We start from the raw sequence: 18,485 nt of genomic DNA on the forward strand, positions 1-18,485 counted from the left end.
GCTCATCCCGTCAAGTGTTCCCCTCAGTGCCCGTCACCCATTCACCCCCACCCCCCGCCCTCCTCCCCTTTCACCACCCCTAGTTCATTTCCCAGAGTTATTTCCTCGAGTTTTTATATACTAAAGGTTGAGGTATTCTATCCTGTGGGTTTTCTAAGCTGTGTGGATATGACTTGTAGCTGTCTTCTACCAGGATTCCTGATGTAGGGAAGAAATTCCGCGATTGGAGAGAAGGGCAAAACAAAGGGGTATGAAGGGAGATGGAAGGGTGAGAAGATGAGGAATGAGGAAAGGGGAGAAGGGAAAGAGGAAAGAAGTAGAAGAACAGAGGACAGAGGAGACAGTTGAATTCTTCAATTCATTCATCATAGGCATCCATGTCCTTTCCAGTTCATGAGCCAATGAATCCTTGTATGCGGTTGTTAGTTTGAGGAGGATTTCTGTGGCTTGTTTCTGAAAGAGTTCTAATTTACACTCCCACTTTTTTTTTTCTACAGTTTCATTTTATTTACTTATTTATTTATTTTTAAAAGGAGTTTTCATTTTTAAGTAATCTCTACATGCAATGAACTCACAACCCTGAGATCAAGAGTTGCACGCTTTAGTGACTGAGCCAGTGAGGCGCCCCTCTGTAGCTTCAGTTTATTTGTTTTTTTTTTCTTTTTTTTTTTTAAGATAGATTTATTTATTTATTTATTTATTTATTTATTTATTTATTTATCATAGACAGAGAGAGGGAGAGAGAGGCAGAGACACGGGAGGAGGGAGAAGCAAGCCCCATTCCAGGAGCCTGACGTGGGACTCAATCCCGGGACTCCAGGATCGCACCCTGGGCCAAAGGCAGGTGCTAAACCACTGAGCCACCCAGGGATCCCCCTGTAGTTTCAGTTTAAATTAAAAATCTATAGGATATATGTCCTACTCTACCTTGCACTGATACCAAGTGTTAATCATAATTAGCATCGGTATTAATTATGATGCATATCCATGCTTAAATTAAAAATCCTAAAAAAAAAAATCCTAAATTGACTAGCATTTGAATCAAGATTAGTGACAACAGGAGTAAATGCATCTTAAATTGATAAATGAGATGTTGAATGAGTATTAAAACTTCTTGGGACATTTATCCTTCACCCTAAATTTAATATGATAGGTTTGTAACCTTTTCTTTTCTCTCCATCCGTCTTTAATTCCAAGGTAGAAAAATTCTAAGAAAAGATTGATATTTTGCTATTACTGAACTCTTGATTTGTTCATGAAAAAGAAAATCTTATATTTATTTCCTTCAAGAGCATCCAACATATTTCTTAGATTTTTGTAATGTTTGGGTTATATCTAGGACCATATTTTGAGGGTACATTATGTCTATTTCAAGGTATCTTGAGATGCTCCCAAAGTCGGCTGATTGATATGTGCCATGGATGTGAGTAATTCCTAAAAGTTTTCCACCATAAAGTAGATATGAGAAAGTCTCTGGAGTAAAAGAGGAGGAGGGATTCGGTCAAAATAACAGGATTCTCAAAGCCTTTTATGTGCTAACCTACTAATACTCCAAAGGGAACTGCAAAAGGCCAATTTTTTTTAAGGCCAAATATTTTTATTTTTATTTTTATTTTTTTATATTTTATTTATTTATTCATAGAGACAGAGAGAGAGAGGCAGAGACACAGGCAGAGGGAGAAGCAGGCTCCACGCAGAGAGTCCGACGTGGGACTCGATCCAGGGTCTCCAGGATCACGCCCTGGGCTGCAGGCGGCGCCAAACTGCTGCGCCACCAGGGCTACCCAAGGCCAAATATTTTTAAACCTTAAACTGGGAGACACCTTTTTCATTTAACATGTCATTGGTATGTGTTTGGTTTTGGAAATATAGCAGTAAACAAGATAAGCAGTTTCTCTTTTTTTTTAAAAATTTTATTTATTTACTTATGAGAGACACAGAGAGAAAGGCAGAGACACAAGAAGAGGGAGAAGCAGGCTCCATGCAGGGGGCCTGAGGTGGGACTCGATCCTGGGTCTCCAGGATCATGCCCTGGGCTGAAGGCAGCACTAAACCACTGAGCACCTGGGCTGCCCAGCAGTTTCTTTGTTTTCACAGAATTTGTTTTATGTATAAGTCATTAGCTCTCCTGGAACATGGGTACAAATAAGCACTCATATAGTATATACCTATATATTTAAAAGCTACACATTAAGCTAACAAATTGTTCAAATATGTCCCATGCTCTTTCCTTGACTGATACATCTTCAATATGACCTGGAAGATGGAGCTTTCATTTAGAGTTTTTGGATTCCTTGGGGTTTTGTGATGGTGGAGGGAGAGCATGTCCCCCACTCTCTGCCCTTGGGCCTCTTCCAAACCCAGAAGTTTTGCTTGCATGTTTGTGAACAGCACAGTGCCTTCATCCAAAGTCTTCCCCCCATCCCCCCATCCCCGGCAGCGAGGAAACCTAGAGCACTGAGGATGGTGAGAAGCATGTAGCATAGGGGGTTCCCATACCTGGTTTTAAGGGTAGTACCACTTACTACATCACCTGTGCATATCTTGTTCTGAGGGATCCGCTTGGGGAAACTGAGTTCACCATTTTGAAAACAGTGACAACCTTGAGAAAACAGTAACCATAGAGTTTTGGTTTAAATATAGCTAGTGTTGTCTTTGTGATATGAGGCAGATTAGAAGTTGAAACAGTTACTGCAAAGGATTACAATTATATTAAATAAATCTACCTGTCTTCCAAAAGCCAGATTTCAACTATAACATATTTCCTTAAACCAAAGACCTACTCAGAGCACAAGAATTTGGTTCTGTAAGGGATTGAGAGCTACCATTTAGTCCTTAGTGTTTTTTAAAAAGCAGCACAGGGGCACCTGGGTGTCTCATTTGGTTAAGTGTCTGTTTCTTGATTTTGGCTCAGATAGTGATCTCAGGGTTGTGAGATGGAGCCCTGTGTGGGGCTCTGCGTTGGACATGGAGCCTGCTTAAGATTCTGTCTCCATCTCCCCCTGCCATTCCCTACCCTCATCCTCCAATCTGTCTCTCCTTCTCAAAAAAAAAATAAAGATAAAAATAAAAAAAGCCAAACAAAAAAAGAAGAAAATAAAAAAGAAAAGAAGCAGCACAGATTGTTAGCTGAAACAATAGCAAATAGCAGGGAAAGGAGAAAATGCAAAAGTTGCCAGAAAAACTTTCAAAGCACAGCTATCAGCGGCCATGTGGTATATAGGAACAAGTAGCCTTACCTCCCTAAATCCTTGCTCCGTAGGACTTTATGGTAGCTCCACAAGTCTTCATAGATTTAGAGCGAAATTATTTTTGTTCTACTCTTTATTTAAAAAAGGACAATGTGGTACCATGGAATTTTTTACATGTTTAAGTCGAAAAAAATGTTTTGAGGTGATGATTTCTTGTTATTAGTGATATATTTAAGTGACATACCTAATAAGGAAATTAACATATTTATAGTTGCCGAAAACTTCCAGGTTAATGGCATTGACTAACATGAGAATTACCACTCTTACAGTTGAAATCCTGTACAGCATGGCTTATTTTTCTTTTATTTTTTAAAAGATTTATTTATTTTAGAGAGAGAAAGAGAACATGGGGGAGGAGGAAGAGGAGGAGGAGAAGAGAGAGAGAGAGAGAGAGAAGGAGAGAGAGAGAGAAGCAGACTCCCTGCTGAGAGCAGAGTCCAGCCCCGGGCTCTATCTCAGGACCCCTAGACCATGACCAGAGCAGAAATCAAGTTTTGGACATAAGAGTAGTTGCTTAACTGACTGAGCCATCCAGGCGCCCTGACTTATTTTTCTTTTTTTTCGTTTTAAGATTTTATTTATTTATTCATGAGAGACACACACACACACAGAGGCAGAGACATAGGCAGAGGGAGAAGCAGGCTCCCTGTGGACTCGATCCCAGGACCCCAGAATCATGCCCTGAGCCAAAGGCAGATGCTCAACTACTGAGCCACTCTTATTTTTCTTTTAAAGGAGGCTGTCCTTCAGCATTCTCCTACTCAGGCTGCATAGAGCCCTGGGAAGGCTTTTGAAGACAGGGTACACTAGGGTGTCCTGAAGGATATGCCAGGAAGAACTTAGATCATCCCCCGACAAGGATTCCTTTGAATACTGGGTTGGAGAATCATTCCTGCTCACTGGTTAGCCAGTCTTTGGGGAGCTAGAACAGTGTTTGCTAAAGAGTGTTGACAGGCCAGATCGTTGCTGATCGCACCTGACTTAAAGTTCCCTTTGTTTTGTTTAGAATTCGTGGCAGACGTTTTCTGGAAACGTTCTGTGATCTTACTCAGAGAGAATATTTGCTAGTAGATTTAGAGGATGAGAGGGAAGAACAATGAACATGCAGGCATTATGTATGTGCTATGAATTTAAGTTGTTGATAGACATCGACTAAGACAATACTATGCCACAGATTTCTGTATTTTCTGCAGCTGATTCAGAGACGTGAATTACACTTGATTGCACAATATCTCCTCACAGAAATCGTAAGGAGAATGGCATGCCCTAACAGTGCTTATTTACACAGAACACCCTAGTTCACTATTTCCCCTCTGGCTTTTCTTAAACAAGCAATTTATTCTCAACAGTTTTAAATTTAAAATCAATATTTCTAATAAAATAGTTTTACACTTTTCATCTTTATGTATGGACATTGTATTGGAAGAGAATCCAAATGAGTTTAAGCAGTAAAGACGAGGCTATCAATAAAAGCATTCTAGGGAAGTCTATGAAAATGAAGTATTTCTGCTTATCTTTCAACATAAAACTATATATAGATGGACACATTGTGTAACTTTTATCCATTAATTAGATACTAGGTAGTACAATTGGTTTCGAGGAAATTAAGAGAATTAATATGTGATACAAAATTTTAAACATATACTAAAATATACATTTTGAAGTCTAGCTCTTACTCCTGTCTCTGTTTCCCCTAATACCCCAACCCACTTTTATTAGATTTTCATGTATAACTTCCACTGTTTGATTTTTAAAATTAAATTAAATTTAAAAATGTAAAACTTTTTTGTAGAACAGTTTTAGGTTTACAGCAAAATTGAGAGGAAGGTGTGCAGAGGTTTCCCATGTACTCCTGCCCCCACGCGTGCATAGCCTCCTCCGTCACCAACATCCCTCACCAGAGTGGGACATTTGTTACTGCTGATGAACCTACATTGACACATCACAATCACCCAAATTCAGTAGTTTATGTTAGGATTCTCACCCTTGGCTCCTTCTCTGAGTTTGGACAGATGTATGTTGACACACATCCACCTTACAGTACCATACAGAGTATTCTCACTGCCCTAAACATTCTCTGTGCTTTGCTTATTCATCCCTCCTCCCCGCAAGCCCTGATCTTTGTACAGTCTCCAGTTTTGCTTTTCCCAGGATGTCGTATATGTATAGTTGGCATCAACAGTATGTAGCCTTTTCAGATTGACTTCTTTCATATGATAGTAATGCATTTAAGGTCCTTTCATGTCTTTTCATGGCTTGAGAAGTCATTTTAGTGCTGAGTAATATTCCATTGTCTGGATGTACTAAATTAATGGAGAATAATTGAAGCAGTAACTCAATGTAAGCACTTTGAGCAACTTCAGGAGTGTTTACAAATTCCTGGATCCCAAAGTAATTTTCTCTACTTCTGCTAAAGTATATCATCAATGAAGAATACTCGGTACTTCCTTTAAAAGAGCAAACTGCTTAAATTATTTTCAAACTACCAATTGAATTTCTTAATTTGACAGCCTACTTGTTTTCAAGTTTTGCTAATTATACATAAAGCTGCTATCAACAGCCCTGTGCAGATTTTTGTGGGGACATAAGTTTTTAACTCCTTTGGGTAAATACCAAGGATCATGATTGCCGGATTGTATGGAAGAATATGTTTAGTTTTTTTTCAGAAACTGCCAAACTATCATCCAAAATGGCTGTGCATTCCCACCAACAATGTCTGAGACTTCCTGTGGCTCTGCATACTCAGTAGCATTTGGTATTGTCAATGTTTTGGATTTTGGCCATTCTAATAGGTGTGTAGTGTTTTCTTGTTTTAATTTGCAGTTCTCTGATGGCGCATAATGTAAAGCATCTTTTCTTTTGCTATTTTGCCACCTGTACATCTTTTTCGGTGAGGTGTCTGGTCAGGTCTTTGGCCCAAAATTTAATTAGTTTTTTTTTCTTATTGAGTTTTAAGAATTCTCTGTATATTTTGCCTAACAGTCCTTTAACAGAAGTGACTTTTCAAATTATTTCTCCCAGTCTGGGCTTCTTATTCTCTTGATATTCTCTTTTGCAGGGCATTTTTTTTTTTTTTTAATGAAGTCCCACTTAGTAATGCTTTCTTTCTTTCATGGATCATGACTTGGTGTTGTATCTAAAAAGTTACCACCATCTCCAAGGTCATATATATTTTCTCCTATGTTATGTTCTAGCAGTTTCATAGTTTTGCATTTTGTATTTAGGTCTATCATCCATTCTGAGTTAGTTTTTGTGAAGGGTTTGAGGTCTGAGTCCAGATTAATCTGGATATTCAGTTGTTCCAGACCTATTTGTTGAAAGACTGTTTTTGTTCTATTTTATTGTCCTTTATCCTTTGTCAGAGATCATTTGACTATGTTATGCGAATCTATTTCTGGGCTCTCTATTCTGTTCTATTGTTCTTTTTTTTCCCCCAATACCACACTGCCTTGATTACTCTTAAGTCTTAAAGCAGTGTGGTGTCCATCCTCCAACTTTATTATTATTTTTAAAATAAATAGAGAAAGAGAGAGAGGGGCAGAGAAACAGGCGGAGGGAGAAGCAGGCTCCATGCAGGGAGCCTGACGTGGGACTTGAATCCCGGTCTCCAGGATCACACCCTGGGCTGAAGGTGGTGCTAAACTGCTAAGCCACAGGGGCTGCCCATCCTCCAACTTTAAAAAAGCCATTTGTCAAATTTTGGTATATCATCAAAGAAGAGTAGCCATAGTTGTCTGAAGACTGTTAAATACTCCATCTTTTTCCAAGAGAATATCTGTTGGATTTTCCTCATATACTTTCAAACAGTGTATTGCTAACAGATTGAATTCAGAAGCAATTATAAGAGTCCAGCTGTGTTCTGTTAAGCCTTTTATTAAGTTCTATTAAAGATATTTGCAAAATATAAAACTTCTCACTACATCTTTTATTTTGGAAAACAGTTATTTTCCTAAAAATGTGCCATTTGTATTAACATGTAATGGAATATCAATGTTACTTTAAAATAAATACATATTTAAAATTTTTGCTTCAATTTTTAATATGGTAAGTATCAGTACATATAACTCAGTAACTTTTTTAGAGTCTGAAGCCCACTGAAACCAAAATGTTTGAGAGCCATACTCCTGGTACTCTGTTAGTATTGGGCAATTTGAAAGAGTGGGATCTGAAGAGTCCAGGCCAGTTATTCATTTTTGTTATGTGCACAATCTATTTTGAGTCAATTAGGTTTCCACTGCCACAAGTGGAAGTTTGTTTGCTTTAGAATAGTGCATCAACTGAGATAAACTATTGTAAACATTGTTCAGTCCGTCTTTCCTTTCTATTTTTACCATTTTGCTTCTAGCCAGATGATTCCTGTTCATATCAAACCTTTTATGCCTTCAATAAACATTTTTATTCTTTTATTCATAATTCACAATGAAGCCCATGTTGTCCAAGTTCATTCTTTTTTTTTTTTAGATTTTATTTGAGAGAGAGTGAGAGTGAGAGAGAGAGAGCACACAGAGGAGGAGAAACAAACAGACTCCCTGCTGAGCAGAGAGCCTGGTGTCTGCTCCATCCCAGGACCCTGAGATCATGACCTGAGCTGAAGGTAGATGCTTACCCGCCTGAGCCACCCAGGTGCCCATTTTGTTGTTGTTGTTGTTTTGTTGTTTTGAATTTTATTTTTAAGTAATCTCTACACCCAATGTGAGGCTCAAACCCACAACCTGATCAAGAGTCACATGCTCCACTGCCTGAGCCAGCCAAGCACACTTCCCTTTCCTACTTCCCTAACCAACCCCCGCCATTTTTTAAAGATTTTATTTATTTATTCATGAGAGACACACAGAGAGAGGCAGATCATAGGCAGAGGGAGAAGTAGGCTCCCTGCAAGGAGCCCGATGTGGGACTCCATCCCAGCTCCCAGGGATCACGCCCTGAGCTGAAGGCAGATGCTCAGCGGCTGAGTCACCCAGGTGTCTGCCCTGCCCCTTTTTAAGTGAAATTGACATCTTGGGGTGTGTGTGTGTGTGTGTGTGTGTGTGTGTGTGTTTTAAATAAAGTCCAAGACATTCTGAGGCAGTACAATGACCATGCCGGGAATATATGTTGGGATGGGCTATGGCTATGTGTGGTGGTTGCCTAGAGGCTTCTGTGTTTATTAGTGGCAGTGCAGCATGGATGAGAATAAATCATTGTTATCAAGGAGAACAAGAATAACAATAGCATGATCCACTGAGCATCTTTATGTCTAATCTCTGTTTTTTTTGTATCTGGGCAAATTTAAAGTTTGAAGATAAAGAATTTGTGTATATATTTATGTGGATTTAAGATAAGTTGCTGTCTAGGAAATAGATGTTTTTCATACTTCCTTTTAGAGATGCATCCATGGTTTGGTGTTAGCTTAAGTATTTGGCCAAAATTTTCGTCTTTGGTTTAGCCTAAGTCCAATGAAGGCCAAATACTTACTTCAATTGTCATTCTATATGTTTGCAAAATCAGCAATGTGATCATATAGGTTACTATCACACTGAATCTGCATAACAATGCCAGCAACAGGAACAAAGCATATAATTCAGATTTATTTCTACTATCTAAATATTTTCTTTCAAATGTAGATATATATTCTACATGTGTTTTGGAATGAAAAATATGTCTATAGATTTAAAATGGTAGTCTATCAACTCTTTGAAATACAAATGTAAATGTTATTGCAAGAGTAAAATAGGGCAATATTTAATGATGATTGTGCAGATTGCTAGCTTTAATACAAAAATAATCAGAAGATTTTAGGTAATAAATTTATAAGGAAATAGATTTAAAGTAAAGGAGCATATATTAGCTAGATAACATTAGGAAGAAATTATGTTCTCTTAGACTGAGTAAATATTTATAAAATTTAAATAACATAAGAAAGAATAATAGAAATCATATTATGAAGAGTAGAATTAGTCTTTGGAGCTGTATCAGTATTCAAATATTAATTTAAAAAATCTTTCAAATTATTATTATATGTATTTTTAATGAAGAAGTCTATATATTTATTTATTTTTAAGAGATAGAAGGGGCAGAGGGAGAGAGAGAATTCTAAGCAGGCTCCATGCCTAGCACACAGCTCAATGCAGAGCTCCATCTCACAATCCTGAGTTCATGATCCAAGCAGCAGAAATCAAGAGTCAGATGCTTAATCAACTGAACCACCCAGGTGCCCCTCAAATTATTTTTATTTTATAGTGTTTTTATTTTCTTGTCACTTAATTTCATTAGGCTATGAGTTTTTCAGGAAAAAGTTCACTTTGGAAATTCTTTACAGCTTGAGGAATGGATAAAAAGCAAAACAAAGCAAAAAGTTTGCTTTGTTAAAATTCCACCAGGTGAGAAAACAACCTAAATCATGTACAATACCTGTGATAAACCATCTTTAATCTAGGTATAACAAAGAATATACAGAATCAAGGAAGATAAGGAAAAATGAGAAACTCCTAAAATGACACGCTTCTCTATCAACCTCAGTTGCAAGGACGCTTCTATTTCATATCATACATGAGTTTATGGTGAGCACAGGAGCAATCTTTCAGTTGACAGTACTGATAAAATATTCTCCTTTTACTGTGTCAAATTTTTAAGAATTTGCTACTGGTTTTAATGATAAAATTCCAGTAGAAATTACTTTTGGGTAAAATTCCAAGATTCTGACATCTGAGAAGTTCAATTATGATAGTGAACTCAGGTCTGGGTCATAGTTTTAGCTGAACATTGATCTTCACATTTGCTTCTTTTGCATCACGCCATAATTTGGCACAGCTCTATGTCTTTAGGGTATCACTCCCGCAGCACATAGTACATAAGAAAGGGAGAACTCGTAATGCTGCTAATAAGGTTGATCTTTTCCTCTGGGTTTTTCTTTGTTGCTGTTTGTTTTGTTATTTCTTCTCTGTGACATATTTACTGGACTTTGTCCATTTTGGAGGAGAGTATTTGTGCTTTTTCTTATAGTTTTATAAGAGTTCTTCATAAATTTAGTTTATTCTTGTTCTATTACTCGTTTTGTAATTTTTTCCCACTCTGCTTTTGGAGTCTTTTGACAGAAATCTAAAATTTAATCCATCAAATCTATCAATATCTTTTGTTTGAAAAGTTCTTTCCAACATGAGATCATAAGAATATTCTGTTATACTTTTTCTAATAATTTTTCATGTTTTGCTCATCACATTTAAATCTCCAGTCAACTCAGAATCAATCTTTTATGTGTGTATTCTATATTAACTTGAATGACCAACTCTTCCTGTACTATTCATCAGATATCGTTTTAGTGATTTTCAATGCCATCTCCAGCATAAACCAAGGTTCCATTTGTGTGTGATTCTGTTTGCAGCCTCTCTATTCTATTCCATAGGTCAATTTCTCCCTTCACAAATGCCACATTTAAAAATTATAATAGGTTTGGGGCCCCTGGGTGGCTCAGGGGTTGAGCGTCTGCCTTTGGCCCAGGTCATGACCCTGGGTCCCGGGATCGAGTCCCACATCGGGCTTTCTGCTTCTCCTTCTGCCTGTGTCTCTGCCTTTCTCTCGAAATAAACAAAATCTTAAAAAAATTACAATAGGTTTATAATAAATCTTGGCTTTTATGTGCAAAAAGTATTTTCCTCGCTTTTCTCCTCCTCCTTCTTCAACAGTGTCTTGAGTATTTGTAAGTTCTGCTTTTCCTCATAAAGTTTAACACTAGGTTACAATTCATCTGAAAATTCTGCTGTGGTTTTTGTTTTTTGAAAAACACTTTAGTTTACATACAGCAAAACAGATCAAATGTACAATTCAGTGATTTTTGAAAAATGTATGACCGTATTAACCAATAGCTAATCAATATATAGAATATTTATGTCACCTCAGAAAGTTCCCTGTGGCCCCTGTCTATTATTTCCTACCTACTGGAAGCAACCACTGTTTTGCTTTCTCTCATTATAAGTCAGTTCTCTATGTTCTTGAATCTTAAATAAGTAAATCCATTGGGTGTATACTCTTTTGTGCCTGGCTTTTTTTGCTCAATATAATGTTTTTGAAATTTATTCACACTTTATGTATATCTATAATTAATAATTTTTTATTGTTGAGTAATATTTTATAGTGTAGATATTCCACAATTTGTTAAGCCATTGTACTGTTGGTGGTCATTGGGTTGTTTTCATTTTTTGTATATTATGGATAAAACTGCTGTAAATATTCACATACAAGTCATTTAGATTTCTCTTGATAAGTGCATGAAAGTGGAATGAAGGGTAATATGGTAAGAATATATTTAAATTGATGAGAAACTGCCAAATTATTTCCAAAGTGGTTTGGCCATTTTACATTCCCATTAGCAGTGCATGAGAGTTCCAGTTGCTCCACATCCCTGCCCAGTGTTTAAGGGTGCCAGTTTTTAAATATTAGCCATTTAGTGAGCATCAAATAATATCTCATTGTTTCATTTAATTTGCATTATCCTGATGACTAGTTATTTTGAACATCTTTCCATGTGCTTGTCTATTCAAAAATACTCTTTGGTGAAGTGTCTGTTCAAGTCTTTTGCTTATTGAATAAATTGGAATGTGTATCTTGCTATTACCGAGTTGTATGAGTTCTTTCTATATTCTAGATATAAGACCTATGTTGGAGCACCTGGGTGGCTCATTGATTGAGTATCTGGTCCTGGGGTTGAGTCCTGCATCATGTTTCCTATGGGGAGCCTACTTCTTCCATCTGCCTATGTCTCTGCTTTTCTCCCTGTGTCTCTCATGAATACATAAATAAAATCTTTTTTAAAAGACCTATGTCATATATTTGTATTGTGAATAATTTTTCCCAAACTGTGGTTTTTAAAAAATTAAAAAAAAAGAATTTATTTATTCATGAGACACACACACACACACACACACACACACACACACACACACACACAGAATGGTGGAGACACAGGAAGCAGGCTCCATGCAGGGAGCTCGACGTGGGACCTGATCCCGGATCTCCAGGATCAGGCCCTGGGATGAAGGTGGTGCTAAACCACTGAGCCACCTGGGTTGCTGCCAAACTGTGGTTTGAATTTATTTTCACAATAGGTTAATCAGCAGGAGGGAGGGCTCCTGGTTTTTGAATGTGTTGTTTCGTTTGTTTTTTTCATTTTCAAATATCTTTATTCCACCCATTTGGGATATATTCACTAAATATAGAGTTTTATTTTAACCGTTTTTTCCTTCAACAGTTTATTTAAAAGTTATTTTATTTTATTTTTGAGAGAGAGAGAGTGCCTACGTTGAGTGGGGGGTGGAGAGGGGCACAGGGAGAGGAAGAGACTCCCAGAAAGACTCTGCATTAAGCCTGGAGCCTTACTCAGGATTCGATCTCTGTGATCATGTCCTGAGCCAAAATCAAGAGTCAGATGCTTAACTAGCTGAGCTACCCAGACACCCTTTCCTTTAGTGGTTTAAAAATGTCATTCAATTGTCTTATGACTGCCATTATTTCTGATGCAAAGTCTTCCTTTGTGTTATTATATATTCTGTATCTTTTTTCCTCTGAGTACTTTTAGATTTACTGTTTAACTTTAGCTCTCAGCAGTTTGATGTACCTAGTTTTTTTCCCCTTTGAATTTATTTTGTTTGGAGTTCACTAAGCTTATTGGTTCTCTAAGCAATGTTTTTCAACACATTTGGAAAATTTTGGCTATTATTTGTAAAAAATATATATATTTTTGTCTTATCTCTCCTCTCCATCTGGGACTGTAGTGACACTATACATATTAGACCATTTTATATTATCCTACAGGTAACTGAGTGTCCATTAATTTTTTTCAATCATTTTTTTCTCTGTTCTGTTGGATAGTTCCTTTTGATTTGCTTTAAGTTCACTATAACTTTCTCTGCAGCCTCCAACATACTGTTAAGCCTATCTAATAATTTATGATATGCATCAGCATAATTTTCAGTTCTAGGACTTCCCTACAGCTCTTTTTTTAATAGTTTCTATTTCTCTGCTAAGATTGCTCACATGTTTACTTACGATGATCATCTTTCCTTTAAACCTGTGAACAAATCTGTAAAATCTGCTTTAAAGTTCTTATCTGCTGATAGTAACATCTGGATCATCTCAGGTCTGTGTCTATTGCTTGCTATTTTCTTGGTTATGGATCATGATTTCTTAATTTTTCATGTCTAATAATTTATTATTTTATGTTGGACAATGGTTTGATATATTTTGGATAGACTGGATTTTTTTCTTCTTTTGAAAGCTCTTGAGTGGTATGTTGTAAAACACAATAAATTACTGACAGATCCCTTTGGTCATGATAATTCTGCTGTGGCTTTTTTTCACTAAATCACATTTATTTGTGAAAATCACAAAAATTTCTCATATACATTTATACACACATACCTATTTTCATGAAGTTGAAACATCTTGTATCACTTGAAATATTTTACAAATCATTAAATTATTACCTTCTATTATTATTAATTTCTTTGTAAGTATATTCTATTTCCTTAATTACATTGTGAGCCTCAGGGATGGATCTTTATTTTATATTTCTTTGTAGTCATGGCATTTGACACAGACACACAGCTGGCATTCAATAAAAGTTATTGTTCTTAATGACAAGAAGAATGTCTTGCTGGGGTCCTTTGAGCTTTGCTCTACTATTTCTTGCATAGCTAGTCTTACTCCACTTTTATGGGTAGGAAATATTGAGTTTATTCATTCATTAGCTCATACATTCATTCATCTATTCATTCAACAAATATTTATTAAGAATGTACCATATGCCAGTTCCTGTCCTGGTGCTGTGATTACAACAGTGATAAGATGAACAATGTTTACACCCTCATAGGACGTATGAATTAGTAGACGTTGAGAGTTTAGCTAAGCTACTCTATGGTATTGCTGCCTTGGCATCCATTTTGTTTGGCCAACCAGCCTGGACATTCCCTCATATAAGCACATGCCCTTGATAACAGACTCATAGGTAATTGTAAATTCCTGATAAAGCTTCCCCAAAACCCCTCACAGTAAATTATCTTCCTCATAAGAGGGCCTTACCCTGGCATGTCTCTTATATAAGACAGCCATGGGGCTTACAAAGCCCCTTTGGTTTAAATTGACCAATCCAGCCTTAGTCTGGGAATTCCAAAGTATTCAACCCATAGACCCTAATAAAGGCACATGCCCCAGGTGCTACCTCTTTCTGAGTGCACCCTGCCTCGACTTCCCCCCATGTGGTCCCTCTAGGCATGCTGTGTACTTCCTCTAGGACCTGTCAGTAATGAACTTCTCTATTTTAATTTCTCTTGTGGTCTTTTATTGCTCGCCATCTGGCACCATGTGCTCTACTTAACAAATGTTAATTTAACGAAGTCACAACAGTGAGGGAAACAAATAATAGGGAAATAAAAAAGTAACTGTATAAGATAAAATTAGTATCCTATGAAGGAAAAAGAAGGCAGAGGAGTGGTATAATGAATAAAAGAGGTAGCTATTGTGGTAATAATGATGCATATGTGTTTTTAAAGATAGGATTTTGAAGAAAGGCCTGTCTGAATAGGTGATATTGGAGCATAGACCTCAAGCAAAGCAGTTGAGGGATTGTATATACACAGAATAAGGGGCTGGTTATTAGATGTCATTTCAGATGCATTGGAAAGGCTGCATTTTCCACTAAGCTTCTGAACTCCAGCTGTCTGAACTCTACCTTTATCTTAAGACTTTATTGCCTTAAAATGCAAATTCCTTTGGGAGAGTGTCTATTAAAACTTTTACCTGTCAAATATTTCTGTGTGAATGAACTTCAGAATTTTGATGAAGAAATGAAAATAATAGTTCAAGAACATAGGGAATCAGTGTAGTATAATTGTTAAGACCATGAATTGCCTGAGTGTCAAATCCTGGCTATGTTCAAGAACATTAGGGAATCAGTGTAGAATAGTTGTTAAGACCATGAATTGCCTGAGTGTCAAATCCTGGCTCTGCTACTTATGAGCGTTTGTGTGGTCCTCATCAGGCTACTTAATATCCTAATGCTTCAGTTACCTCAACTGTAAAATGGGGATAATAATAATCATATCTTTGCTTATATACTTGCTATGATGATGGTACACTGTAACATTTTCAATTTTCATGGCTCTTCTTCCTGGGAAGATTACTCATCTTTGCTCCATTGTCAGACTTGACCAAGCCATCTTTTTTTGGCCTTCGAATGTGATATATACATATATGTTATATATATATAACTTATAAGCAAAAAACCCTTTAAGATACAACATATATTTTCACCACTCTCTCTCCTTTGTGCTGTGAGAATGGCAATGTCTCAGATAGGGGTTCCTTCAGCCTGAATCCTGGAGTAAAGAGGGCATGAAGCAGAGCCACAGTCAAAGTCAACAGATAAGTGAGATATACACGTTGTTATGAGCCACTGAGATTTGGGGTCATGTCTTATTGCATCTTTTAACTCTAATCTTATTTATAGAAATGAATTATTATTTCTAACATGCTTATAACAGTATCTGGCACATAGTGTACATTAAGTATATAAATATAACCTTGAGGGGATCCCTGGGTGGCGCAGCGGTTTGGTGCCTGCCTTTGGCCCAGGGCGCGATCCTGGAGACCCGGGATCAAATCCCACGTCGGGCTCCCGGTGCACGGAGCCTGCTTCTCCCTCTGCCTGTGTCTCTGCCTCTCTCTCTCTCTCTCTCTCTGATGTGACTATCATAAATAAATAAAAAAAAATTTAAAAATAAATAAATAAATAAATATAACCTTGAAGAAATAGAGCTGTTGAAGAGAAACCATGACAAAATTTCAAGGCTGGGGCGCCAAACCCAAACTTCTCAACTACCTCCTAATTCCGCCACTATTTTGTGCTATAGATATAAAAATATAGTGATGTGTAATTTCCTTGCAATTTGAATCACATATTAGAAATAAGATCCTGGAGTTGATTAATTTGCTAATGTTTTGCATTATGATTGTTTCCAGTGTTCTTTATGGAGTCTTTACTCCTCACTCCTATGTATACTCCTTAATAGGAGAGATTATATGGCCTATTAAAAAATATGTATGCAGTGCCTGTTACAGTGTCCTCACAAAGCAATCTCCTTAACGTTTTTCAACCAACTAGATAACCACAAGAAAAAATTAATTTGTTAATCTGGATGGTTTGAAAAAAAAAAAAGAGATCTATTCATCCTGTACATTATAAGAGTGACCATGATTTTCCTAATCCCATTCCATATCCTTTGTTAGCTAGATTATTGTATCAAAATCTGAAGCTTATATTTCTCCATATATTTTTGCTTTAAAATTTAATTATTCCTAAGCTTTTTGACTTAAATTGCTTCTGGTGGATTAACTGGATAAAGAAAGAGCAAAGACTATTCTTTTTCTTATTTATGTCTACCAAAAGGCTCACAGGTCAATCATAGCAATAATATTTTTTTAAAGGGTAGGTTAATCTAAATTGAATAAATTGTGACTAAAAAATATGTCAAGATTTGAGCAATTTCCTCCTTAAATCATTGAACAATATTAAAAATGTCTATACTGTTAAAAATACTCTGCAGAAAGTCTGAAAATGGAACAGCAATTGGAGTATACATTCATAACAAAAATTCAGTGTATGGAAGGAACTTTATTGCAAATTGGTAATAATTTATATTGTATATTAACCTTTATAAAAGGGTATGCTTTATAACTATGTAAATATAAAAGGATCTCTTTTATAAAAGTTTTAAAAATTATTTCTTAATTAAATAGTTAATTATAATCAAAGGTACTTATCATTGAGGCTAATAGGGAAGAATTTAAATCACAAATGAATGAAATATCAAGAAAAAAATTAGAGAAAGTAGTGCATTTGTTTGAAAAAACCTTTTTGCTTGGGGACTGGAGGGCATGAAATTTTTGGTAAATCTTATTTTTTAAAAGTTATTTTTTATTATATAGATAACTTTGTAAAATGTAATATCTACCTGTGTTCCCACCATTTACCTTTATCAAATCTTTATATTATTCTGTTTACTTCAGTTACTTCATTTTTCAAGAACTGCAACATTACAGATATCATTGCTATCTCCATTTGTCCCTCCCTGATTTCACTTTCCTCCTTCCCTCCGGAAGAGTAAGCACTGTCCTGATACCACCAGCTGACTCGGGTGGAGGGAGACTCGGGCTGGGAACTATTGCAGCCAAACTATCAATGTCCCGCAATCCAGTCACAAAGACCAAACTGAAATCTTCCCCTCTTGAGTGGCACCAGAGTGTCATGAATGCTCAGACAGGTTGAAACCTCCTGAAGAAAACTTCTGATGCCTTAACTCTTCCATTTCAACAGATCCTAAAGAAGATAATAGAGACTAAGATGCTGATGGGTGAAGTGATGAGAGAAGCTCCCTTTTCATTTGCTGAGGCCATGTTCACAGCAAGGGACTTCTGCAACACAGTTATCTACAATCCCAAGTGAGACTTCCAGAGAAGAAAAATAATGCAGCTGGTGTTACTCTGCCAGCAATTTGAACATTACCTGAAGGGACAAACCAACAACTGTGAACTGACTAGTTTAGCCAAAAGAATTAAGCCAAAGCAGTGGAAGTAGCTTCTTCTCAGACTTCCTTTGCTATTTTGCATGAAGCTATTAAGAGAACCATCAGGTGTGTAAATGCCACTGAACATGTCATCATTCCCCAGACTGAAAGTACCCTGGCTCATATCATCACAGATCTGGATGAGAGAGACTGAGAAGAGTTCAATAGGTTAAAGAAAATTCAGAAGAAAAAGATTCTCAAGGAAAAATTGGAGAAGGACTTGGAGCAATGGAGGGCAGCTGGAGAAGTGATGGCGTCTATGGATCTTTGGCTGAAGAGAAGGGCAAGGATCTTCTGGTTGAACAATCTTTCCTGCTCTGGCTCTTTCAGAAGCCCTAACATGGCACCATTTCTTTACATTTGACTGTTTATCTTTTGGCCCAAGAATTTCACTGGTTGTAAAATTTCCCTGAATATATGGTTATGGGAATACATTTGCAGAATCATAATTCAGCAACCATTTATCACATGAGATTAGTAGGCCATGCCCCAGAATTTGTCAGGTTTATTCTGCAGAAGTGGCACATTGCCCCATTTACATCTGTGTTACGAGTGATCTACTTACAAGAATATTAGGAAATTCTTCTCAGGAAACAGCAGTGGCCTCAAGCAACACATGTAGGCCACCTACTGCTGGAGT

The 18,485-nt window shown here is 36.8% G+C and overlaps 1 pseudogene; it reads left to right on the forward strand.

The window, feature by feature from the left end:
* Positions 1-18,249, forward strand: part of LOC119869398 — a 37,845-nt pseudogene extending 19,596 nt beyond the window's left edge.
* Positions 18,250-18,485: the final 236 nt, after the last annotated feature.

This window comes from Canis lupus, chromosome 15 (genome assembly GCF_011100685.1).
Source record: "Canis lupus familiaris isolate Mischka breed German Shepherd chromosome 15, alternate assembly UU_Cfam_GSD_1.0, whole genome shotgun sequence".
NCBI lineage: Eukaryota > Metazoa > Chordata > Mammalia > Carnivora > Canidae > Canis > Canis lupus.